A 27,763-nucleotide genomic window follows, 5' to 3' on the forward strand; every position below is an offset into this window, starting at 1 on the left:
AAACCAGAAGTTGGTATATTAATTACGAGAAATTTGATAATGCTCATAGCCAGGGCAAGAAGCCTTTTATTTTTTCAATAAAGTACTGAAAGGAAAAAAAGAATCCACTGATAGACAAACATAGTATCATTTTAAAGAGAATAATAGTGTTTCATCCTATATTTTAAAAATTTATCTACTGTAAAATGTAGAACATAAAATAATGTTTAAGAAATAGGATCAATTAATATAAACACATGTTGCATTAGTTATAAATTATGAGCAGTTGGGGGAACAGGTGCAGCAGGTTGGGTATAGAGGGAGGGATATTTGGGAAGAGAAATTGTCTGAGTGTGAGGGCGTGTGTGTGTGTGTGTGTGTCTGTGTGTGTGTGTGTGTGAGAGAGAGAGAGAGAGACAGAGAGACAGAGAGAGAGACAGAGAAAGGCGGGGCGGGGGAGGGGGAGAGAGAACTGAAGAGATAACCAAAACCAGAAGGTAAGACCAACCTAGTGGACTCCCCTACTCATACAGAGAGACACACAGAGAAATAAGCAAAGCCAGCTTAAGCCCTTTAAAGATCATAGCACTGAAAAGAATATGAGGCTCCCCAATAAGTAATTCAAAATAAATACAATATTACATTGTAAAGTTTTAATTATCCCCCAATAACTACTACTTCAACGCATTTTAAATTACAAATATCTTAGTATATTTTACCCCTCTTTTTTCCTGGTGTGCTTGTTTTGCTAGTGGCTAAGCTCAGGCCTCCTGACTGTTGATTATCTAGGCCATATACAGTACTTAGAAAAAGACACACTCTTTACAGTATCTTCATATTGTTTGCTAATAGAGATATCACCTGTTGGGTGTCTTGTCCCACAGGCAAGATAGATAAAGTTAGTGCAGGAGTGAGTTTGGGGGCTGAAGATTCAACACCTCTGTTTAAAACTTCTATCCCTAAATCCTTGTGTAGCCTTGATTGGATAATTCACATTTGCTCTAATTCTCTTGCTTATATGATGTGCTGAATTGTCCCAATTTTCAGAAATTTTATATGGTAGCTACAATAAATGAAAATACTCACTCACCTTAGGGGTACGGACAACAGCAGGTTCGGCTCCAGGGCCAGGTTGGAGAGCTGAGAACGCCTCTGCAGGGCTCCAGCTTGGAACAAACTCACAATGTTATTGTCCAGAAACAAACGTTTCAAGTCTTGGAGGTCCTAGAAGTCTTGTGCTGTAACTCTCTGAATCAGATTATCGCTACAATGAAGTTTTTGTGGCTTTACTGGTAGTCTGAAGGGCAACATTTGGAGCTGGTTTGGGGACAGCTCAAGAGTAGTTAAATTGGTAAGGAGCTGTGCCCCATTGATGGAAGAGAATAAGTTTTCTGACAGGTAAAGATGGCAAAGATTCTTCGAGTGTTTCGTGTCTCGAAACCTTACCATTCTGAGCTGGTTTCTTTCCATCTTTAAAGATAGCAAGGATTTGGGTAGTTGACAGGAACTTTAGTCAGAAAGTTACCACTGAAACTGAGAAATTGCAAAGACTATAGAGAAATAAAGAAGCTGTCGTATAAGATGTACCTTATTATTCTCCAGGCTCATGTGTGTCAGATGGGGAAGTATCAGGGGTCCAGCTACAGCCTCTATGCTGTTACATCCAACATCAAACTTTGCAAACTGACAAGGGAGGAGAGTGTGCTGGGAGAGAAGGAAGAGATCAGGTTGTTTTAAAGTTCAAGGATTTTTAATTTCTTCAGTCCTTCAAAATCTGATCCATGTATGACATTTATTGAGTTATCATTTAGTTTTCACACTTCAAGACTGGCTGGGAGAGCACTAGGGACTCTTCTTAACTTATTTTTTTCCAGAGTTCTAAGGTCTTCAAAGCACTCAGAGCTTTGAAGGTGTCATTTTCTACTGACTCTGTTCCACTGGCCAGCAGAATAGAATCTTCTACAGCCAACATTCGGGTGAAGTCAGACAGCTACAAAAAATGTGGAGGCAGGGAAGGGGAAGAAAAAGCAATAAATTAATATTGTTTTAAAAATACCATATACACTGTCATTACAATACTAATAATACTTCAGATTTCTCTTCAGGTTCTATTTTAGATTATCTCTTGGAAAAGGGTTGAAACTCAGATCCTGAATATTTTTATTTATGATTGATAACATAAGTGTAAGGTATGAAAATTATTCTAAGCACTTTCACACATTATTGATAGATACATAATATTGGCCAACTTTTACTACATATTCTCTGACCCAGCAAATTTACTTCTAGGCAGAGATACAAATTGCAAAATGATTTATGCACTAGGATGTTCTTTGTTGTATCATCTCATAATAGCCACAAATTGAAACAATCTGGAAATCTCTTATCAAATTGTTAGTAGTTTCTAAATCTAGAGGGTAAGATTACAAAGGATTTTCACTAGCTACATTTTGCATTGTTTAACATTATGAATCACATATTTTTAAAAGGCATTAAAAGCTATAAAAATGTAAATGTCCCAGTCTGTTATCACTAGGATGCACTTACTGAAAACAGTTTCAACTATATTGTATTTTGGAAAATGAGCCTGTTTCCTATACCCAATTTTCACTTCACCAATTAAAAAAAAATCGTAAACAAATGTATACATGTTATCTCCCTCTGTCTCTGTAGAGCAAAGAGTTCATTTGTGCATATATCCCAGACCTAATGCCACTCTTCCTCTAGAATTTAGATATTTGCCAAATCTGATATACTTTCTTCGTGTTTTGTAAGTTCCCCTACATGCCTGCCAACCTCCCAGCTTAATACCCATGTCTTTTGCTCAATGATGTAATTATCTTTATTTGGTGTCAGGAGTAAGGTTATGTTTAAGCAGAAAAAGGAATTGTTCTGTGTTTTCTTCAGGTTGATGAATCTTCACAAAATTTTCAATCTGCCTTAGAATTCAATGAAGCTGGAGTTTTCAGTATACAATTTCATGTGTCTTACTATACACAGTTTTTAAATATTTGACTTAATTATGCAGTTGAGCACTTTCATAATACCAATACATGGTTAACACCTTCAAGGTGAGTTAATTTTGTATCATATATTCATTATAGGTACTTATATTCTGGGAGGATATGTGATGTGAATTATCATGTATTTTTAAACGTCTCCTAATATGTTACTTCATTAGGACACTCTCCAGTTAAAATTTCCATAAATGAATATTTTTAATCATAATAGTTTTGGCAGTTGCCTTGAGTTACATATTGCTGCTAACATTTTATATTTTCTTAATGATTTATCAGTTATATTGAATAGTCCTAGTCACAATAATGATAGAGATTTTATTCTTGCATTCGTTGAGTATCTATGAGTGCCAAGTGCTTTTTTATGTATTATCACCAATCTCCTAATAACCCAGCAAGTTTACTATTATCAACACTGGCTTCTAGATGAGGAGACTAGGAGAACTAGAATGTGAAAGAATTCAGAATTTCAGCAAGGTCTGTTGAACTGCAAACCCCTTTCTTCCTTAGCTACACCATTTTCTAAAGCATTTTCTATTGCATTTGGCCTGAAATTAATGTTTTTCAAAAGAGGCTCAAGATCTAGACACCAATCACAGAGCTTTAGAAAAGCAGAGATTTTAGGGATTATCTAATCTAAATCTCCCATTTCAGGAATAAAGAATTTCAGGCCTAAAAAGTTAAATAACTTGCTGAAGACTCAGTGTTCTTTACATTCCATTCTGAAATGTCTTTTTGTAGGCTTATCTTTTATATAAAGTCAGAAATGTCTCTACACATATATCTTTATGTCTTGGACTGTTGAGATTCCCAAAAAAGAACTGGGTATTATATTTCCACTTATATCTGAGTGACTATACACAAAAAATGATTACTAACTATGCAATAAGTCTCAGAGATGACATGGATCAGAATGGGCAATTTATTTTGGGAATGGGCAAGGGATGGTGTCAAAGCTTCAATTTGTCTTGATTTCTATTTATAAAGTATACAGATTGGCCTAAATAGATTTCATATTCTTAAATGACTATTATTAAGCATAGAAAGCATTTTATTTCTTTCCTCCTTTTTTTTTTTTTTTTTTTTTTTGTTAGGGTCAATAGAGATTACATTTGATTATTAATTAAAATGGCTACAATTTTAGAAATATTTACTATATTTAATTTTCACAAAGCCCTAGGCATAAGCACAATTATTCCATTTTCAGAGAGGGAAACTAAGGCTCAAGAAGGTGGAATAACCTGTCCAAGTATATCATTTTCTAGTGGAAAAGTTGGGCTACTAACCCAGGTTTATCTTACCCCAGTGCATATATTTTTAGCCTTACTGCTATAACATCCTTTAGCTGAAGAAAACAGAGGTATGGTGCCACATAACAATGAGGAAGACTCCTGCTGACTTTCAGCTTTTCAGTTGGGTTTGCAGAACTGACAAAGGGAAAAAATTCTGCCAGACCCATTTTTCCATTTCCATGGCTTAAGCAGGGCCTCGAACAATTATGTGGAAAGAGATGCTTTTGCCGTAGAGCTAACCTTGGGGCTACCGGCAGCTTTTCCCATATTGCTTAAAAAGCAAGGCCAGTAAAATGAAGTAGGGCACAGGATAGCTCCTGCTAGCTTCCCCAGGAGAGGCTTTGTTTCTGGTTTCAATCCTGGGCAGACCCTGCTCCACATAGTAAAGGGAACACACCCTTGTCCGGCTCCTTATAGAGCCAATGTACAACGAAACTGACATACACACAAAGTGATGGTTTCAGACTTGTGTGAACCAAGCCAGGAAGGAGTTTGTAAAACAATGCTGGATTTTTTTCCTGATCATCAAAGCAACATTTGTTCTTTCCAAACAATTTTTAAATTCTGGAAAATATAGAGAGAGTATAAAATAATCCATAATCCCCCCATTCAGTAATGAATCCTTGTTTATATATTTCTCAGGAAGAATTTGAAGAAGCTTCTTCTCTTCTACAAAAGAAGTACAATCATTTTAACTAACTGCTACCATAACTACATTCCCATTTGTCTTCTACCTCTGAAGAGAATATATCACTTTTGCTTATCCATTTGAATGGCAATAGTGAAGTAAACTTAAGGATATTTTACATATGTGGACACAAAGTACTGAACCAAATCTACAATCCTCTAAATAGGAGTGACTTGGGTCACCTAGTACACTGTCCATTTGGTATCACATGTAATCAGCTGTTCATTGTGTATTTCACTCAACACAGTCAAGCAGTTCATCATGGCTTGAGACTAAAGTCTGAGTTAGTGCATAGCAACAGAACAGGACAGAGGAAACAAAAGAATGAAGCTGAATTCCTTTCTTATGCCATACACAAAAATTAACTCAAAATGGATCATAGACCAAAATGTACAAGCTAAAACTATAAAACTCTTAGAATATAATATAGGCATTACATTTTCATGAACTTGAATTAGGTAAAGCTAGCTTAGATATAACACCAAATACACGAGTGACAAAAGAAAAAAGTCAGGTGTGGTAGCTCTCAGCACTCTGGAGGCCAAGGCAGGTAAAGAGCAACTAGTAAAGAAAGAGCAGTTGAATATATGGGGGTACAGAAAGTGAGACAGCAAGGTCTGGGGAGAGGTGTGAAGGATGGAATCAAGGGCCTTGAATACAAGGAGAGACATGTCCTCTCTGGAGAAAAGAGTTTGCAAAAGTGGATGGAGACAAATTTGTACACAGTGAGCAGGGACTGAGGGAGATCAAGTCTTGTCATGATTTGTCAATAAAATGGGAGGCCAGCTATTCATTGAGAATTAGGATGGCAGGAATTGAGTATGCAACCCAACAATCTACTGAAGTTTTGGAACATATTGAATGATTCCGTAAATTCAAACCCAATAAACAGAATGTACATTGTATTTACCAAATGCAAATGAGATATGGTCATTTAAAACCTATGCAAGTGAGATATGATAACTTAAAACCTAAGTATTTTTAAAAGAGAAGTATCATTGGTCAGAACTTTCATCAACAAAAAGAACTTTCATTTTCCTTAACAAAACAATCCTGTCTTTTATTATGTTTCTGTTGTGAACAGTCCTTACAAGAGATAATTACCTAACTTAAAGTCAGGGAAGTGGCAATGCTGCTGTTCAATGAAACTAAACCAATGACAAACTGACTCATCCAATAACTGAATTTAATAAGAGGTATAATTTTATCTTGTTGGCTACAAAGTACCAGTGTGTAATCATTACTAGGATTAGTTGACATTCTGCTTTCAATAAGCATGTCAAGTCCTCAGGGCAAATATTTAAGTAGCTTACCCTTTAACCAGGTGTCTTGCTTGAAAATTTACACTTAATGGGGTCAGACTTGCTATCTGGTGTTAGGCACTACAGGGTTAGAAGAGGAAAGCAAACAGATGGAGACAAGACAACTGTGTTTATTGAGCCAGGATCTAAATACCATGCTACATATTTTAAACTCTATGTGTTTATGGGACACCCATATGAACATTTCTTAACCAAATTAAAGAGATGGTGTCTCTGTTTGAAGGTAAGGTACACTCACCTGCTGCCTCTCTGCACCTGGCTCACAGAGAGGCATTACTTTATCTTAGGATTCAGATCTTTAAGGGGGAAGCAGTGAATAGTAAAGGGAAAATTAGACAGCCGTAGAATTTTCCATCTGGAAGGGGCCTGGGATCACCTATCTAATCTAACCTTCTCACTTCATAAAGGTGCTGCCCAAAGATTTTTTTAACAGCCAGCCTAAGATAGTCATATCTCTAATTAGGGGGAAAACTGGGATGAGAACTCTAGTCTCTTGATAACTTTCAAAATATCAGAGATCAAAAATAAAAGTTCATTTATATTATATAAGTCAGACAAATCCATAGCACTCTTTTCAGTGCTGTCTGCATAAGTGGGCATAAAAATAAAAGTCATAATTAAAAGCACATAGAATGAGAACTGTGGGTAACTTGGTAAAACAAAAAAATTTATTTCCTCTGTATAGGTTTCCACAAAGACACTGATACCTGACTGATACACAGGGTTTGTGTGAATTCTTCTGATATACTGGGTTCGCTTTGGTAGTCTGATGTTGCTCTAAGTATCATCTTCCATCCATGGAATAAACAAAACTACATTTTCCCCGAAAGGATTTATTCTTAATCCTGGGGACAAAACGTAGCAGTATACTTTTTGTTAAGCAAGAGTCATTTTTACTTTGCAGCAACATAGTTTTTAATGTTTTTGAATAAATATTAAAATAGAATATCATTAACTGTAGATTCTGACTTTTGTTGTTTTCCTAAAAATAAACATCCAGAGGCATATACCCATCTCAATAGTACAGAGCAAGCAGATAGCTAGTTCAACTACCCTACTTTGATAACTAGCACATTTAAGTTATGATTATTTAAAATAAATTTAACAATCCCACACTTGCCCCTCACACTGTCTCACGAAATAAGATTGCAGTAATTTGAGTGCCACATGATATAGTTACCTGGAGGTGTTGAATTTTTCTGTGGCTAATGTAGAGCCTCTTGATGGCAGAAGGAATACTTGATGATACCTCCGTTAGTCTGTAGCATTACACTGACTGCACAGAATCACAGTTACATCTTCCATGACAGTTAGGATTAAAACCATTGCTAAGAGAGAGCAAAATAAAGAAAGCATAAAGCAGATGCATCTTCCAAAACAGGGGCTGTCAGATGTAGGTAGGTGTTCAGGTGATGTCTCTTTATACCATGAAGTCTGATGATAAAATCTTACGAATGTGTACTCTGTCAATGTAAGAAAGCAGTAGAGAAAAATTTCTCAATTTTGGTTAAAATGTTAGCAACAATTATAAAGAGGAAGGGGATTAAACATTAATAAGCTGTCTTAATATTTATAGGTGAGCAAAACCCTATGTTATTTATGGTTTTGAAAGCTAATCTGCAAATACCTCTATTATCCATAGTTTCCTTGTTTTGTTAAATGTGACACTAGGGAATTAGTGGGAAAAGACAAAGAGCTGTTTTATAATGGGCCATAAAACCTTTGAATTTTGTGTGACCCTATATTAAAACCATTTTTGTGGGACTGAAACAGGCAGGTGATGTCTTCTCACATTAACTAGTAAGGGAAAATAGGAAGGTTTTCTATTTGTTACTGCTGTTTCAGTAACATTTTATTGCTAAATAAAACAATGGCAGTACAATGGCAAGATACTTAGAGGCACAGATAACTTACTCATTCATCACTTGATCCACCCAAATATAATATTTGGGAAACAACTTTGTCACTCAAAAATATTGTTCATTCAGAAAACAAAACCTCAACATGGGTCAACTATTTTCATCTATTTTTAATAATGATAGAAAGGGCCTCTGGCCGCTTCAGAGAAAGTTGTCAGATGTGAAACCTCACTGACTACAGAGGGGAAAGCTTCACTTGTCTAGGCACTCCTTTGATGTGACTTTTTTGTGTTACTCTGAGCATACCTGTTGAGGGTTTCAAAAGCATTCTATGCAAAAAATTATGTAAAGAAGATCTCTACCCACAAATGAAGAACTTTATTTCCTAATGCCAGCAGGCCTCAGCAGTTTGCTTTAATGAAACCCTTAATATTGAAAAGATCCTTCAGTCTCCTCTTCAACCTTACCTCTCTGCTATAATTGTCATTTGAAATGTGAACTCTGAAAATCTGAGACAGGTCTCAGTTAATTTAGAAAGTTTATTTTGCCAAGGTTGAGAACACATGCCTGTGGCACAGCCTCAGGAAGTCCTGAGTGGTGGTCAGCAGTTTTGGTTTTATACATTTTAGGGAGATATGAGACATCAGTCAACATATGTATGATGAACATTGATTCAGTCTGGAAAGGTGGGGAGGGGACTTCCAGGTCAAAGGTAGATAAGAGACAAATGGTTGCATTCTTTAGAGTTTCTTTTTAGCCTCTCCAAAGAAAGCAATCAGATATGTATTTATTTCAATGAACAGAGGGGTGATTTTGAATAGAATTGGAGGCAGGTTTGCCTTAAGCAGTTCCCATCTTGACTTTTCCCTTTAGCTTAGTGATGTTGGGGGCCAAATCACTAAGATATTCAGTCCTGCAAGGTATTTTCCTTTCACATTTCCCTCCTTTTAATTTTTAAAATCTTTTGGAGAAAACATTTTAGAAGAAAATGAGTCTCTGGTCTCAGGTTTCATCTGATCTCTCATGGTTAGGATGGTTTATTCCTAGTCAGGTGGGTCTTGAGATATTAGGAAAGCTCATTTTTAGAAGGTTGTGAAGTGTCATGTACTATGAAAAGAAAATAGTGGGAGGAAGGGAGAAAAACAACAACAAAGAACATCCTGGAAAATCAATATAGGCCACATTACTCTGAAGCCCATACATCAGTAGGCAGGTATGAAAGTGGCTTATGTATGTAAATAGGTTGCTGTTATTTTCTTCTGAAGTTTAAGCTGTCTAGCTTCAGTGTGCAGGGCTTTATGAAAGCACAGCTTAGTTTTCAATGACTCTGAATTAGGAAAAATGGGAAAAAAAGGAAAAAAAGGAAAACATTATTTTAAAGTCTTCTAGCCAAGAAAAAATAGAATTTGATCCAAACTGTAGAAGATAATAAAAATTGAAAAACATTAGGCAAGACTAGAATCTAACAACAGGTGTACTACAGTTTTTGAAAACTAATTTTTCTCTCTAGTTTCCCATTTTTACTAAAGACAAACCATAGTAGGACTAGTTTGCTTTATTATATTTGGCTTATTTGTATACAGTGCAGCAAGAATAATTAATTTTTACATAACTGTTATTTTTTTCTTTTGAGATGGAGTCTCACATTGTCACCCAGGCTGGAGTGCAGTGGTGCGATCTTGGTTCAACACAGCCTCCATTTCCTGGGTTCAAGCAATTCTCCTACCTCAGCCTCCTAAGTAGCTGGGATTCCACCTGGCCAATTTTTTTTGTATTTTTAGTAAAGATGGGGTTTTACCATGTTGGCCAGGCTGGTGTTGAACTCCTGACCTCAAGTGATCCACCCACTTCACCCTCCCAAAGTGCTGGGATTAAGGGCATGAGCTACCATGCCTGGCTTACATAGGCTTTTACATTGGCCTTGATGGAACTTTGTTCCATAGAAGGAATAAGTCGAGCCCAGTCATGTATTTATACCATTAAATACCTATGATTTGGGTGAATTCCTCTCCTCTTGAGGTTCCAAGATAAACCTGGGGTTCTGGACTTGTCAGAAAGTACATTCCTTACTTACCACAGGTCAGGAACCCTGTACAGGAACTGTGTAGACAAAGGTATGTGGACAGTTTTTCCAAGGAGTTTTATTGGCTCAGTAAGTTTGATTCCTAAATGGAAAACACACCATTCCAGTAAAAGTCTTGGTAAAATAACCAGTTCTCCAATTGTGTCCTGTTACAAATGAAAACAGATTCTTATTGCACGTATGCTACTAATTGTATTGTCACAAGTTAAGAATGCTCACAAATAGCTTCCAAATTCTGTAGAAATAAGGTAGAGAGAAACAAATATGCTCCAAATTTTGTTCATAGGAGTATACTCAATTGTTAAAATTTGTAAATAACTTAAAGTTGTTGACTCTGAAAAACAAAACAAAGGATCACCAATGTTTTAAGCAAAACTTAAAAAGATTACTTCAGTCTTCTATTAGTTTAGTCCATTATGTTAGTTCCTGTTCTGCTTGATATTCATGATCATTTCAGCTCTCCGTGAGTACTGAAAGTTTTTCCTCTATTCTGATGTCACAATCTTCAAAGTTATCAGAGGACCAAAACAAGACAGTCAGTGTCCATGGATGGCAAAAAGTTTCAGGATAGCCATACTCAAAGACACAATTGACAAGGAAATTTGTTACCTCTATGGCACACAATAATTTAACATAACAATTATAATTATTACTGATAACATACATTAAGTCACATCAAAATTATAGGAATTTCTCATAATTTTAGAAGAGGTACCAATAACATATTTATACAAATACAGCCCAAAGAAAATCAAACACCATTTTATATTTGACAATTCTTCCTGTGTAATTTTTATACCAAATAAGCCAAATATGTGATTTTTGGAGTTTAGGGAACTTATTAATAACATCTTAAAGGATTAATTAGGTCAGAAAAAGACATAATTTGTAATTTGATTTTGGAAAGTTTGTCAATTACCAAAGGTTTAAAACACTCGATATTTCAAAATAGGATTACAGGTCAGTATAAAATAAGCCATTCATTTAACCAAAGTGATAACTCAAGGATTTCAAAAAAAAAAAAAAAAGGCAAAAACCTTCATTCTTTGAGAGAGACTAATTTTCCAAACAGTAAGCCCTAATAAAACAGCATGAAGTCAATTAAATTTGTTTTCCAAAATTTTATAAACCACTTCTAAAATTTCATCTTGATTTTAAGTTATAACTTCCATAAGTCTTTATAACCTTTATTTATTTATTTATTTATTTTTATTTATTTTTTTTTTGAGACGGAGTCTCGCTCTGTCACCCAGGCTGGAGTGCCGTGGCCGGATCTCAGCTCACTGCAAGCTCCGCCTCCTGGGTTTACGCCATTCTCCTGCCTCAGCCTCCCGAGTAGCTGGGACTACAGGCACCCGCCACCTCGCCCGGCTAGTTTTTTTTTTGTATTTTTTAGTAAAGACGGGGTTTCACCGTGTTAGCCAGGATGGTCTTGATCTCCTCACCTCGTGATCCACCCGTCTCGGCCTCCCAAAGTGCTGGGATTACAGGCTTGAGCCACCGCGCCCGGCCTATAACCTTTATTAAGGAGTCATTTAATGTTTCATGAAAACGTTGTTAATCTGACACAGGGGCTCATATGCTGGTGTTGCATCAGCGTGCCTTTGACATTAATGATTAGTTTATAGAGAAATAACTTATTTTATCTCTCAAAATCGGCCCTTACTATCTTACATGCCCCCCTCTTCCGCGATTGTCCCTGGGCCTTGAGGAGTTGAATAACTTTAATTTCTGACCCTGTGTCTCAGGAATGCAGTTAATTTTGAGGCTTTAATGCAGTTAATTAAAGATGAGGCTTTAATGCAGTTAATTTTGATTGGCATCTTCTACCAGGTCTGAGATGACATGAAGATTCAAGAATCTAATAACCTTAATTAATTTTTTTTATTTTTTTTATTTTTTATTTTTTTATTTTTTTGAGACGGAGTCTTGCTCTGTCGCCCAGGCTGGAGTGCAGTGGCCGGATCTCAGCTCACTGCAAGCTCTGCCTCCCGGGTTCACGCCATTCTCTTGCCTCAGCCTCCCGAGTAGCTGGGACTACAGGCGCCCGCCACCTCGCCCGGCTAGTTTTTTGTATTTTTAGTAGAGACGGGGTTTCATCATGTTAGCCAGGATGGTCTCAATCTCCTGACCTCGTGATCCGCCCGTCTCGGCTTCCCAAAGTGCTGGGATTACAGGCTTGAGCCACCACGCCCAGCAATTAATTTTTTTTAATCTCAGTTTTTCCTAAGCAAACTTAACTTAAAAATAATAGCATAGGAATTATTTTGATAAAACGTAAAATCTGTTAGGCCAGTTACCAAAAGACAAAAGAGAAGACCTTCTGCACTGCACAGAATATTATGCTAGAAGAAAACATGGCCTTGAGACCTTTAAGAAAACATTGTTAGCATCAGGCCACAGAAAACAGAACCTGGCTCTCTTTTCCTCCCTGACTGTCTAAAGATAGGCCCGCCATCATGAACGACACCATAACTATCCGCACTAGAAAGTTCATGACCAACCGACTACTTCAGAGGAAACAAATGGTCATTGACGTCCTTCACCCTGGGAAGGCAACAGTGCCTAAGACAGAAATTCGGGAAAAACTAGCCAAAATGTACAAGACCACACCGGATGTCATCTTTGTATTTGGATTCAGAACTCATTTTGGTGGTAGCAAGACAACTGGCTTTGGCATGATTTTTTATGATTTTTTTATGACTCCCTGGATTATGCAAAGAAAAATGAACCCAAACATAGACTTGCAAGACATGGCCTGTATGAGAAGAAAAAGACCTCAAGAAAGCAATGAAAGGAACGCAAGAACAGAATGAAGAAAGTCAGGGGGACTGCAAAGGCCAATGTTGGTGCTGGCAAAAAGTGAGCTGGAGATTGGATCACAGCCGAAAGAGTAAAGGTGCTGCAGTAAAGGCTACCTGTGTCCATTTTGGATTTTTCACAAGCAGATTAATAAACTAAAAACTTAAAAAAAAAAAAAAAAAAAAAAAAAAAAACCAGAACCTAACGAAGAAGACCATTTTGAAGCTAAAATTTGATTTGCGGAAGCCTATTCAATATGTTAAAGGTTTAAAACACTTGATATTATGAACTAGAATTCCAGGTCACCCCAAGTTATTCATTTAGCCAAAATGATGACTCAAAATTTTTTAAAAAGTCAAAAACCTTTACTCATTAATGGAGGGAAGACTTAGCTTTCCAAACAGTCTGTCTTTGTCTTTCCCTTCTTTTTCTTTTTTTTTCGTAGTGTATTTAAAAGGCAAACAACCTGTAATACCAGCACTTTGGGCAGCGAGCTAAAAGCACAAATCCATGGAGCTCTGAAATCCAAGACAGAGAGCTTACCCATGATCCCCAGATGCTCTGAGAGATTAATGGACAAAAGTGGGTCCTGCAGGTACCTTGTGTGTTCATTCAGTGCTCCTAGTGCTTGCTAGAAGCTCTACTTTGGATCCTGCTTCTGACACCATCTGATAACAGAAAAATTTCAGCCAAAATAAATTTAAAGGAGTTTAACTGAGCAATGAGCAATTAATGGATCAGGCAGCCCCCCAAATCACAGCAGATTTAGAGACTCCAGCACAGCAACATAGTAGAAGATTTATAGACAAAAATGGGAAATGACGTACAGAAATCAGAAGTGAGGTACAGAATGACTGCATTGGTTACAGGTTGGCATTTGCCTTATTTGGACACAGTTTGAATACTCAACAGTGTATGAATGGTTGAAGTATAGCCACTGGGATTGGCCAAGACTCAGCTATTGTTACAGGCACATACTCCTAAGTTAGGTTTTCAATCTTGTCTATCTATTAAATTAGGTTGCAGTTTGTCCATATGGACTCATATATAGAAATACAGAGTCCCTTCTCAGGCCATATTTAGTTTGCTTTAACAGGAGAAACTAGTGTACAGTTTAGCTTTGAAACAAAGACAATAACAGTTTTTTTCCCAAAACAAATGTTACAATTGTTTGAAATGCTTGTTCCCTGGTGCCATAAATAAATAGCACTTGAACATAAATTTAATTTACTCAGCAAGGACATTTTTATACTTTCTGCAGAAAGGATACACTCACCAGCAGTTTTGCCAAGAGAGTACACTGAACAAAAGAGACAGGGTTATTCATAACCTGACACGTCCACCCTACTGCTATGTCTGGTTTCCACTGGCTGGAATGGGACCTCACATTCTGTATTTGTCCCTATTGGCTAGCAAGTTAGAACTTTTTAAAAGAGGTAAATGTAGAGGAAGACAAAGGATGGAGGAAGTAACTTGTGGAATGCTGAGAAAGGTAAAAACTTTTACCTTTCAAATAAGGAAGAGGAATAGGCTAAGACCTAATGCTTGGTTGGAGCAGTATAAGCCTACCAGGGCAAATATTTAGGCTAAATTGTGGGAGCTAAGAACATAAAGTGCATAGATTTCTTTATCACAGCTAGCAGATATTTAAGAATGTTAGCACAGGCCTTTGAATACGTTTTGTGCCTAAGAGAAGTTACTATTTATTCCTAATTAAATGAGGAGGAAAGTCTTTGAAGAGGAATGTCTACTTTAGTTTTTATAATTTCCCCTCTTTTTATTTTATAATTCCTCTTCAAACTTTTTAAACATATTTTGACTTAATTGCTTTGTTTGTCCTTCTAAGAGAAGTAATTTTTCCAAGTAGGGTGGAGGAGAGTTAGGAGTTAACTCTGTAACAGTGGCAGAGACAAGTTTTTGTATAAAACTGCGAAGGCAGTGAATAATATAACAGCCTACAAGAATAAGTACACAGGGCCGGGCGCGGTGGCTCAAGCCTGTAATCCCAGCACTTTGGGAGGCCGAGGCAGGCGGATCACAAGGTCAGGAGATCGAGACCACAGTGAAACCCCGTCTCTACTAAAAATACAAAAAATTAGCCGGGCGCAGTGGCGGGCGCCTGTAGTCCCAGCTACTCAGGAGGCTGAGGTTGGAGAATGGCGGGAACCCGGGAGGCGGAGCTTGCAGTGAGCCGAGATCGCGCCACTGCACTCCAGCCTGGGCAACAGCGTGAGACTCTGTCTCAAAAAAAAAAAAAAAAAAAAAAAAAAAAAAAAAAAAAAAAAAGAATAAGTACACCGATAACAAGAGCAAACAAGGTAAGAATTGATGTTAAAATTTCATTTTATCAACTGAACCAATGTTTCATCATTTTAGAAAAAGGGTTTTCGAGAATTTTTGGCAAGTTTATCAGATAGGGCTGTTAATCCTTCCATTGGGGCAGTATTATTAGGAACAAAGGTACAACATGGAGTTTTAATTGTGACACAAACAACTTTTTTTGCTAATATTATATTTAAAGGTATTCTATTTGTCTAGGCCATCTGACTAGTAGGTCCTAATTGCTTAGCTATCTCTTTGATGGCATCTCTAGTGTAATTTTTGAATTGTTGCTGATTGTAATAGATATAGTTTATTTAGTCTATTTTTTTTTTTTTTTTTTTTTTTTTTTTTTTTTTTTTTTTTTTTTAGTTACCTACCAGAACAATATGGATTTAAATTCTGCAGCTATTTGATTTTGTGCTTTAAACTTATTTGGCACTCCTCACAGGACCTTAATAGCATTTTTGTAAACCTGAGAATTAAAGGACTCATAAGGAGTTTCCTTTGGCCTGCAGTTTTGTTTTTACCTTTTTAGATTGATGAAATGCCAGGGTGAAGGGGATAGCCAGTTGGATTAGAGCCCAAGTAATGCTCCAATTATTTGGCAGAGTGTCCAGTAAAGGTCCTCCACAGTACCACCATACATTTGCTTGGAGATGGCTGAGCATGGATTGATGGGCAAGCTCTTGGAAAGACTTGAGCTCCTTACATCCTTTTATGCTTCCAAGGAACACCAAATTTTCCCCCTGCCATGAGAGGCATGAAGTAAACTTGACATTTAGAGGTGGAAGCTGGATTGCCCTTGGGGGCTGACCCGCAGGGTGTTGAATTTCAGAAAATTGCAGAGAGAGCTCAGCATGATGGATTATCCCAAGCAGTGGGATTCTGAAAAAGACCCACCATACAGTCCTTATCTGGTTGAGGAGGGGACCATCTAAGTGGAAAGGGGATAATCTGGGCCTCTGGCCCACCTTGCCTACCATGCATACAAGTGTAATAATTGCTTTTATTTAAAGTGTGAACAGAGTATTTAATCCATTCCAGTCAGGCATTTGCATCTTGATATTTTGTCTTGATGGCTAAGATCTCTCTTAGAGCTCTTATTTTTACAGTAGACACCCTAGTTTTATTAGATGTAGGAGCAACCGGTATGGGATCTAGAACTGAGGCTACTGAAGATGGGGCAATAATGCATATTTTAAAAATACCTAGGGGGTCTTTTACATTTATGTCAATCCCCATACCATAGAAGTGACTAAGGGCAGGTCTAGAGTTAGTTAAGGTGGAGGTGGTGATACAGAGAAGGACAGGGTTATATTGATAAGGCTGACAGTTACAAGGGGTAGTCATTTTAGTGCAATAGATGAGGGGTTTTAGATCTGCACAAATCTTTTTCTTGGAATTCCAACTTTGCTCCTGAGTAGTTTAAATGATGCAGTCCCATTTACTATAAAGTTGCCAGGCTATAGGAGCAGAAAATTGGAGTCTTGGCTTCAGGTCATTACAACAATGAATGCTACGGGAAACAGTGTCAATTAGAAGGCTGGGACATAAATATTTGTGTGAAAAGCCTAGCTGTTGTTGATCTTTTACATTTCCACAAGGTATGACAGAGCAAGCGTTAAAAGCAATGGTCTAAGGTGTGTCAGACTTAGTTACATTAATAACAAAGGAACTAGTGACAGAATAAGGAAAGGAAAGGAAGCAATATAGAAGGTATATGAAAATTAAGCTTTCTTTAACTTAGAGCTTGATCCTAGTACAGTAATGCATGATTCTGAGAGGAAGATGTTTTCTTGACTTGGGTATGGTGGGTCCATTTTTCTCTAAGCTGTGTGGACAGCAGTCTCAGTGATTAACAGCACAAAATAGGGTTCTTCCCAGGCTGGCTCGAGGTTTTTCTTTCTATCTTTTGCTGAGGACATGGTTTTCAGGCTGGTGCTTGTGTACTGGAATTTCTAGGGGTGGTACCTGTGCTAAAAGACTTTTACTTCTGAGGGAAGGGAAAGTAGAAGATAAATTAAGTATATGATTTCTGCTGCATATTCCTGGGGCTTGAGGCCCCATGGTAATGCCTCCCACTCCATTCCTGCTCAGCGCCACCCAGGGGACACTGCAGCCCTGCCTCCTCTTTTTTTTTGTTTTTTTTTTGTTTTGTTTTGTTTTTGAGACGGAGTCTCGCTCTGTCGCCCAGGCTGGAGTGCAGTGGCCGGATCTCAGCTCACTGCAAGCTCCGCCTCCTGGGTTCACGCCATTCTCCTGCCTCAGCCTCCCGAGTAGCTGGGACTACAGGCGCCTGCCACCTCGCCCGGCTAGTTTTTTGTATTTTTTTTAGTAGAGACGGGTTTCACCGTGTTAGCCAGGATGGTCTCGATCTCCTGACTTCGTGATCCGCCCGTCTCGGCCTCCCAAAGTGCTGGGATTACAGGCTTGAGCCACCGCGCCCGGCCGCCCTGCCTCCTCTTAATGTCTTGGTCTTCTTGTGGCCTTCACTGCCCCTGCACGCTGTGGCCTTGGGGATGAGGGCCCTGGTGACTTACCTGGCTGCCTTTTGGGCCTTAAGAAAGCTAAACACTGGGCCAGGTGCGGTGGCCCATGCCTGTAATCCCAGCACTTTGGGAGGCTGAGGCGGGCGGATTATGAGTTCAGGAGATCGAGACCATCCTGGCTAACACAGTGAAACCCTGTCTCTACTAAAAATAAAAAAAAAAAAAAAAAAAATTAGCTGGGCATGGTGTCAGTTCCAGCTACTCAGGAGGCTGAGGCAGGAGAATGGTGTGAACCCGGGAGAGGGAGCCTGTAGTGAGCCAAGATCACACCACTGCACTCCAGTCTGGGTGACAGAGTGAGACTCTGTCTCAAAAAAAAAAAAAAAGAAAGAAAGCGAAACACCATTTTATATTTGACAATGTTTTTTTGTATGACTTTATACCAGATAAGTTAAATTTTACTTTTATATTAATATACTATTAATGTGAAACTTAATTTGCATAAAATCTTGTAGTCATTATTTATCCAACTTTAATGTCTGACTATAAGGTAAGACTTTGATAGACTTTTTTAATTTTTATAATTTTTGTTAAAGAGCAGATTAGTGCTTTAAGAAAAATTTATTGTGCTTTTATTTTAATGTCCAGTTCACAGAAAACCTGGACACCCCTTTAATTTAGCCAATATGTTTACATGTTTACACAAAGAATTTCCTTTACAATTAACATTTTAAAACTTGTTTAAACCTTTAAAACAAAATTTTTTAAACCTTTTAATGTAGGTAAAAATCCATATTTTTATGCCTCCTGATAATCCAGTTACTAAAAGTATATTTTATTTTTCTTACATACCTTGTACATAATCTGGGGTTTTAAAAATAGTTTTACATTCAGGAGGCCTAATTATTATTATTATTTTTTTTTGACACGGAGTCTTGCTCTGTGCCCCAGGCTGGAGTGCAGTGGTGCGATCTCGGCTCACTGCAAGCTCCGCTCCCCCGGGTTCACGCCATTCTCCTGCCTCAGCCTCCCGAGTAGCTGGGACTACAGGCGCCCGCCACCTCGCCCGGCTAATTTTCTTGTATTTTTAGTAGAGACGGGGTTTCACCGTGTTAGCCAGGATGGTCTCGATCTCCTGACCTCATGATCCGCCCGTCTCGGCCTCCCAAAGTGCTGGGATTACAGGCTTGAGCCACCGCGCCCGGCCAATTATTTTTAAATTATACAACATTTCTTACATAAATATCCTTCTATAGCTTTTCTTACGACTTTCACAATCTTCAACATGTCTTAACTTTCTGCCTTCCTTTTACACTGTTTCTTTTCCTAGTTTTATCCTCTGTGTCTTCCTTTGATTTCTGTCTCTTCCAGTTTCTCTCTTCCTTACTCTTTGCCACTGTTTCTCTCTCTCTCATTTGCACTCTATTTTCCTCTATCTCTCTGTCATCCCATTTCCCTTTCCCCTCCTGAGTTCTCCCACTCCTGCCACCAGCAGGGCCGGGCCATGGCATGGGTCCCACCTCCCCACACGTGCTGCCATCTGTTTCTACTTTTTTTCCCCTGATTCCCCCTTTTGCTTTTTTCCTTTCTTCTTACTTAGTTTCTTGGGCTGGGTGGGATTTGGCGGCTGCAGTCGGGGCCCCATCACCAGCCCAGAGGCTTGGCAGATGCCTGCTGCAAATTGCAAGAATTATGCCCCTTTCACCTTCTCTGCTCCCCCCTAGCACTGGTCCCTGCCCTCTTTTTCACATAGAGCCAGGCTTGGGAGTGGGACTTGAGTGGGACTTAACTCTTGGTGTGCCTGCCTGGCTGTTTGGTGCTGTGCTTGCTGTTTTTGCTTTCTTTCTCTCTGACTTCCTCTCCTAGTTTCTTTTTCCTTCCTCTGCTGGTCTTTCCTTTGTCTTTGCCAGCCACCTATGCTGCTGTTTTTCCCTCTTCTTAGGGACTGGCCGTAGTGGAGCTACTGTTTCTTCCCCTGAGAGGAAAGGAAAGGGGGGCTCTGAATATTTTTCTTACTACTGGAAGTTTGTGTGAAGTTCAACCCCCACCATGGGGATTTCTCACCTCTTTCTGAGATTCAACCCCCCTTCATTGAGATTTCTCACCTCTTTCTGATGTTCAGTGCCCCCCCCATGGGGATTTCTCACCTCTTTCTGAGGTTCAACCCCCCCATGTGGCTTTCTCACTTCTTTCTGAGGTTTAACGCCCCCATGGGGATTTCTCACCTGTTTCTGAGGTTCAATCCCCCCATGGGGATTTCTCACTTCTTTCTGAGGTTCAACCCCCCCATGTGGCTTTCTCACTTCTTTCTGAGGTTCAACCCCCCCCATGTGGCTTTCTCACTTCTTTCTGAGGTACAACCCCCCCATTTGACTTTCTCACTTCTTTCTGAGGTTCAACCCCCCCCATGTGGCTTTCTCACTTCTTTCTGAGGTTCAACCCCCCCATTTGACTTTCTCACTTCTTTCTGAGGTTCAACCCCCCCCATGTGGCTTTCTCACTTCTTTCTGAGGTTCAACCCCCCCATGTGACTTTCTCACCTCTTTCTGAGGTTCAACCCCCCCATGGAGATTTCTCACCTCAGTTTCTGAGGTTCAACCCAGTCCCCCACCCCGCCTCATGGGGATTTCTCACCTGTTTCTGAGGTTCAACCCCCCCATGTGGCTTTCTCACTTCTTTCTGAGGTTTTACCCCCCCTGGGGATTTCTCACCTCTTTCTGAGGTTCAACCCCCCCATGAGGATTTCTCACCTCTTTCTGAGGTTCAACCCCCCCATGGGGATTTCTCACCTCTTTCTGAGGTTCAACCCCCCCATGGGGATTTCTCACCTCTTTCTGAGGTTCAACCCCCCCATGGGGATTTCTCACCTCTTTCTGAGGTTCAACCCCCCCATGGGGATTTCTCACTTCTTTCTGAGGTTCAATCCCCCCATGGGGATTTCTCACCTGTTTCTGAGGTTCAACCCCCCATGGAGATTTCTCACCTCAGTTTCTGAGGTTCAACCCAGTCCCCCACCCCGCCTCATGGGGATTTCTCACCTGTTTCTGAGGTTCAACTAAGGGAGGAGAGCACCCCTCATATTGTCTTATGCCCAATTTCTGCCTCCAAAGAAAGAAAAAGTAAAAACTGTAAGGCAGAAATGAAATCCACAAGCAGACAGCCCCGCACCACACCCCGGGCCTGGTAGTTAAAGATTGACCCCTGACCTAATTGGGTTATGTTATCTATAGATTACAGACATTGCATAAGAAAGCACTGTGAAAATCTGTATCCTGTTTTGTTCTTATCTAATTACTGGTGCATACAGCCCCCGGTCACGTACCCCCTGCTTGCTCAATCAATCATGACCCTCTCATGCGCACCCCCTTAGAGTTGTGAGCCCTTAAAAGGGACAGGAATTGTTCACTTGGGGAGCTCGGCTCTTGAGACAGGAGTCTTGCTGATGCCCCCAGCCGAATAAATCCCTTCCTTCTTTAACTCGGTGTCTGAGTTTTGTCTGCAGCTCGTCCTGCTACAGAACCCACCCCATGGGGATTTCTCACCTCTTTTTAACCTGCAAGACATCCCAACTAAGGAATACTTCACCACCCTGCCGTGGCTTTCTTTCCCTAGTCGCAACTAAGGAATGCTTTACCGCCCCTGCAGTTTCTCCCTCCTTGGTATGTCCTAACCAAGGAATGCTTTACAGTCCTGCAGCTTTTTCCTTAGTCCCGACCACCAACGAAATACTTTACCAGTCCCTGCAGCTTCTCCTTCCTTAGTCTGTGCAGAGAGTTGTCGCCACAGTATGTGGCTAGGTTGCTGGCCAGTTGCTTTCTTTTTTTTGTCTCTGCATTGCTGAGAGTCTGAGTTTATTCGTCACACCAGGTGGGTCTCAATTTCTCATCCCTGAGGCCACTGCAAGGAGGCAGAAGAGCACACTCCCTCATGAGAGAGGACTGGAGACCACCCCTGGAGGAGACTATATCCCCGTATGGATTGTCACCAAATTGTTTGAAATGCTTGTTCCCCAGTGCCATAAATAAATAGCACTTGAACATAAATTTAATTTACTCAGCAAGGACATTTTTATACTTTCTGCAGAAAGGGTACACTCGCCAGCAGTTTTGCCATGAGGGCACACCAAACGAAGGAGACAAGTCATTTATAACCTGACATATCCCCCCACTGCTGTGTTCGGTTTCCACTGGCTGGAATGGGACCTTACATTCTGTATTTGTCCCGATTGGCTAGCAATTTAGAACTTTTTAAAAGAGGCAAAGGTAGAGGGAAACAAGAGAAGGAGGAAGTAACTTGTGTAATGCTGAGAAAGGTAAAAACACCTTCAAATAAGCAAGAGGAACAGGCTATGACCTAATGCTTGCTTGGACCAGTATAAGCATGCCAGGGCAGGGCCGGGCGCGGTGGCTCAAGCCTGTAATCCCAGCACTTTGGGAGGCCGAGACGGTCGGATCACGAAGTCAGGAGATCGAGACCATCCTGGCTAACATGGTGAAACCCCGTCTCCACTAAAAAATACAAAAAACCAGCCCGGGCGACAAAAAAAAAAAAAAAGCATGCCAGGGCAAATATTTAGGCTAAATTGTGGGAGCTAAGAACATAAAGTGCATTGATTTCTTTATCATGGCTAGCAGATATTTAAGAATGCTAGCACAGGTCTTTGAATAAATTTTGCTTCTAAGAGAAGTTACTATTTATTCCTAATTAAATGGGGAGGAAAGTCTTTGAAGAGGAACCTCTGCTTTACTTTTTACAAGGTCTGTGGACTAGACTGGCTAAAGCCACAAGATTAGAAGTTATGGTAATCTTACTAAATTCAAGATGTAGCTATCTTTATTAAACCAATATTAATGTCTTATTTATTAAAAATTACACAAGCAAAGATCATTCTGTCTTGGGCTAGATTTATAGTTTTGTAACCCCATGACCAATTTTGACACCTTGTAGTATTTGGCAGGGAAAAGTATGAAATTGCTTGATTAATAAATGCAAACAAAAATGTATGCTGGCAATTCTTAAGACATTTCTAATATTACTTTACCAATAATTTTAAAGCTAGCTTATTTACTAAAGATTTTACTTATGTAAATGAAAAAGTATTTGACTAGTCTTTTCTTTTTTCCTGATAAAGTATCTGATTCAAATGTTTTTATTTTCTTAAGCCAATTAGAGCTCTTTTATATCAGTAGTGAAACATTGTGTTCGCAATGCATAAATACCTAGATGTATTAGGCATGCCAACAGAAGTACATTTGATAGATTTATAAAAACCTTTTGTTTTTCCCTGAGACTTTCAGATTCTTGATAATCTGTTTCACAGCCCTAGACAGTAGTCAGCTAAATAGCCTTAAATTTGCATATTAAAGGAAACAACTCAGGTGAAACTCAAATAGCAAAATTTACATCATAAGGTACAGAAAGAGTAAGTTTGGTAGTGCTGCAGGGATATTAACGATGGATGCCAAATCAAACATAAAATTATAGAAATCTATCATAGGATTGTATAAGGAGACCAGTTTTATTTAAATAGGGACTACCTATGGATCTCTGAGCTCTGGGCAGAGCCCACACTGAATTGTGAATCTTCAACAAGGGAAAATTATTATGAAGTTAGACCATGTGACAATTTTACACTTGAAAAATTTTTCTAAAGACACTTTCAAGTGTCTAAACCACCATCTTCCTTAAAAACCCAAGAGTAATCTCTCTTGTGGTAATTATTTTAGTCAAAAATAAGAAAAAAACAGTTAACACCATACAAAATTAAGCAGTTTAAGAACTGAGACGAACTTGTCTATTTACATTCTTGGGGTTCCATAAGAAAAACAGGTTTCTTCCCCAAAGGGAGTCTGGTGCCTTCATTTTCTTTAAGGAGTCCCAGGCTATTATAAACTATTTTAAGTCACTCATGCAGCAGAGGGTGCAAGAGAAAGGAGAGACAGCAGAAGTAAATAAAGAAAACAGAATTCAGTCAACAGGGAAAGAAAAAAAACCTTTTGCTCAAAGAAAGACATGATTTTAGGAGAAAAACAAAAACAAAAACATGAAGGCCTTTTAAATACGGACACACACATATGCACACATACACATACACACATCTTGGATGTTAGCTTTTAATTAAGCTGACTTTTAACCATTGAGTTCCTTTAAAAAATATCTTTCAAAATCTCATTACCATATTTCAACTAGGACTGTAGCAGGACGAGCTGCAGACAAAACCTCTCAGACACTGAGTTGTAGAATGAAGGGCTTTATGCAGCTGGGAGCACTGGCAAGCTACTGCCTTAAAATCTAAGCTCCCCAAGTGCACAATTTCTGTCCCTTTTAAGGGCTCACAACACTAAAGATTTCACATGAAAGGGTCATGATTCATTAAGCAATCTAGGGGATACGTGACAAGGGTTTCATGCACTGGTAGTCAGACAGAAACAGAACAGGGCAGAGAGTTTCACAATGTTCTTCTATACAATGTCAGAAACGTTGGTTTCTAAGTCATAAGTTTGATTTTTTAACTACTGGGTTTAGGCCAGGCAGACCCAGTCCTGGTTCTGGGCCTGGCGCCAGACTGCCTGTCTTTGGTTTTATGAAGTATTGTTTTTTCCTTAAAACAGATACTGAGTATAAAACAATATAAAACAATATGAGAGGGTCTCTCTCTTTCCTCATTCCCCCCTTTTGAGACTCTCACTTTTTATTAGTGGGAGTTCTCACTCTTATTTTTGCTACTCATGTCTTTTTGTGCAATAAATTGATAGTGATTCACATAGTACACTTGTGCTGAAGCGTTTTGGTGAACTAAAGTAGCCACAAAGCTTTTTATCATTTGGACAAGTACAGGTATCAGACAAGAGACCAGTAAGTAGGTTCTTATTACTATTATAATTTTATTATAAGAGTTTTAAATCCTCCTAGTGCTGGGAATTAATTTTTAAACATGGCTTCAGGGTTGAATTTGTGCTACACTTGTACGGGTACATGTGACTATGTCTTTAACTACTTGCCTTTGATTATCTCTATATAGACAGTAATTAGTAAGGTTAAATTTCTTATAGACCTCTCTTTCAGCTGCTAGCAAGTAGCAAGAACCAATCTATTTTGATAGATAGCATTTCTTACCTGAGTTTCTTGCCGGGCCAGAATAGTCAAGGCTTGACCGGTTTTATTAGTGATGATTGTTAAAACAGCTTGCAATCATATGATTCAGTTGAGCATGTAAATGGGGGTCCAGTATTCCCATGAGCCATCTTGTGTCGAAGTGGCAGGCCTATAGTATTGTATAATTTTTTAGGAGGTCATTTATCATTTTTTAAATTACCTATGACTATGCTTCATTTTCCACAGGAAGTATAGACAGGGACGCTCAGAAGTTCACCTGTTTTTATGAGCAGTAAGAAGAAAGATGGTGCCGGGCGCGGTGGCTCAAGCCTGTAATCCCAGCACTTTGGGAGGCCAAGACGGGCGGATCACGAGGTCAGGAGATCGAGACCATCCTGGCTAACACGGTGAAACCCCGTCTCTACTAAAAAATACAAAAAACTAGCTGGGCGAGGTGGCTGGCGCCTGTAGTCCCAGCTACTCGGGAGGCTGAGGCAGGAGAATAGCGTAAACCCGGGAGGCGGAGCTTGCAGTGAGCTGAGATCCAGCCACTGCACTCCAGTCTGGGCGACAGAGCGAGACTCCGTCTCAAAAAAAAAAAAAAAAAAAAAAAAAAAGAAGAAAGATGGTTTAATAGTGCCAATAACACAACCACCCGTCTACTGGTCAAGCAGCTTAGCGTAGGCTCTATGTCTGCATATCCAGTATAACCCAGTGGGGGCAGTCTAGTCCTGGTGGAATTCTGGGTGGGATTGTTTTGTGGTGCTATTATACAGCTTTTGCCTAAGACAACTAAACCACCTTACAGGATGAGTGAATCCTTTTCCTTCTCTAGCTGTGCAATACCGTCTAATAATTGAGACTTAAAATTGTCAGGGTGGTTCTTTTAGGCTGGGAATTCATCAGGAACTGGGTCTATAGGAACTAATTCTTCGACTTCCCATGGCCATTGATCTCTTATTACAGTTTTTTTTTACAAACATAACATGAAGTAACATTTAGAGACTGGGCTACATGCTTGGCTAATTGCAAAAACAAATTTCTGGTTTTTCCTGGAGTCTCTGTTACTGGCACATTTAGTTTATCATAGAAAGTCTGAAATAGTGGTTCTGGAGAGTGTCTTTGAACCTCTCCTTTTATTAGGATGCTTACGCTAGGATCTAGTCCTTTTTAATCAATGCCTAATGTTATTTTTTTTGGGGGGGGTCTGAAGGGTTTGTGATTGCCAATTCTAAAGGGTTGCAGCTCCCAGTCATGCAGGAGAGGCTGACTTTTCCTTTTTGGAGCAAAACAGGATTTATTTTTTATTTTTTATTTTTTTTTAAGTAGCCCAAAAGACACAAGACAAGTATTGACACATTTCACATAAATTAGATTCTTGACAGATATACTAATTTTTGCTATGTAACATTTTTCTTAATTTAGAGAACTGCATCCCATCCCATGCTGCTTACTATTAATAGCAACACAGGCATCAAATTTTAAGGTTACATTTTTGGGGACCCCTCTTTCTTCTGTTCTAGATATTACTTTACTTGTGTCACTTAGAAAAGGACCAGTCCTTAATTTTATTTTAAAAACTGTGATCATGGGAGGCTTAAAATGGGTCATAACAGGTATCAGGCTGGTTATTTCCTGGGCTACATACTTTGGATAGAATAGCATTATACAAACACGTTTCTTTTAGAGTCCTGGTACACTTACAATAACTATAAAATTATAGGATTGTAGCAATCTTTTGTCCTACTTCAATGACTTGATATATATACTGGGAACAGCCCTGAGTCTGAGGAAGGTCAGTTGAAGTCCTTACTGTACAAGTTCAATTTTTTTTTTTTTTTTTTTTTTGAGACAGAGTCTCGCTCTGTCGCCCAGGCTGGAGTGCAGTGACCGGATCTCAGCTCACTGCAAGCTCCGCCTCCTGGGTTTACGCCATTCTCCTGCCTCAGCCTCCCGAGTAGCTGGGACTACAGGCCCCTGCCACCTTGCCCGGCTATTTTTTTGTATTTTTTAGTGGAGATGGGGTTTCACCGTATTAGCCAGGATGGTCTCGATCTCCTGACCTCGTGATCCGCCCGTCTCAGCCTCCCAAAGTGCTGGGATTACAACAAGTCCAAATTTTAAGGAAAATGAGTCCCACAATGAGTTTCCTCATGCTTCGGCCATGTGTGGACCAGTCAGCTTCCAGGTGTGACTGGAGCAGGGCTTGTTGTCTTTTTCAGAGTCACTTTGCAGGGGTTGGCAAAGCTGCTCCCATCCATGTACAGCTCCCGGTCTACTGATGTTTAAGGATGGTCTCGGAGGTTGGGCCCACTAGAATAAACTGAGTCCAATGCTTTTATACAGTTATGTTTAACTGGGCTCTCTGACACCAGGAGCAAGGTGGCAGATTTAGGGTACTGCAAACTTCAATGGTTATGCGGGGATTTTCACAGAGCAAGCTTTGGTATTTAGTTAGTCTAGCATTAGCTAATGGTGTCCTTTGGTATTTATTAAAATCACCACAGCATGGGGGCACTTTAGGTTTTGCCTAAGAGTTAGCTTATCTGCTTCTTATGCTAACAGGGCTGTTGCTGCCAGGGCCCTTGAACATGGCCGCCAGCCTTTGGAAACCTGGTCTATTGTTTTGAGAGATGGGCCACTGCCCTTGGCCAGGCCCCCACAGTCTGGGTTAAAACTCCAACTGCCTTTTTTTTTTTTTTTTTTTTTGACATATAGAGTGTAAAGAGTTTTGTCAGGTCAGGCAGCCTCAGGGCTGGGGCTGACATGAGTTTTTTTTTTTTAAACTCATGAAAAACTTGTTGCTGTTGGTTGT

General features: G+C 39.4%; 1 long non-coding RNA gene and 1 pseudogene across 2 annotated transcripts; one reads left to right on the forward strand and one right to left on the reverse strand.

The window, feature by feature from the left end:
* Window positions 1–1,191: 1,191 nt before the first annotated feature.
* On the reverse strand, window positions 1,192–10,603 carry LOC126952164 (uncharacterized). Its single transcript, XR_007724811.1, has 3 exons — window positions 10,232–10,603; window positions 7,479–7,626; window positions 1,192–1,969 (listed from the first exon to the last, which is right to left on the reverse strand). It is a non-coding gene; the product is annotated as an uncharacterized LOC126952164 (long non-coding RNA).
* Window positions 10,604–12,684: 2,081 nt separating this feature from the next.
* On the forward strand, window positions 12,685–13,236 carry LOC126952161 (40S ribosomal protein S24-like; annotated as a pseudogene). Its single transcript, XR_007724809.1, has one exon. The product of XR_007724809.1 is annotated as a 40S ribosomal protein S24-like (transcript).
* Window positions 13,237–27,763: the final 14,527 nt, after the last annotated feature.

This window comes from Macaca thibetana, chromosome 4 (assembly GCF_024542745.1).
Source record: "Macaca thibetana thibetana isolate TM-01 chromosome 4, ASM2454274v1, whole genome shotgun sequence".
NCBI classification, from domain to species: Eukaryota; Metazoa; Chordata; class Mammalia; order Primates; family Cercopithecidae; genus Macaca; species Macaca thibetana.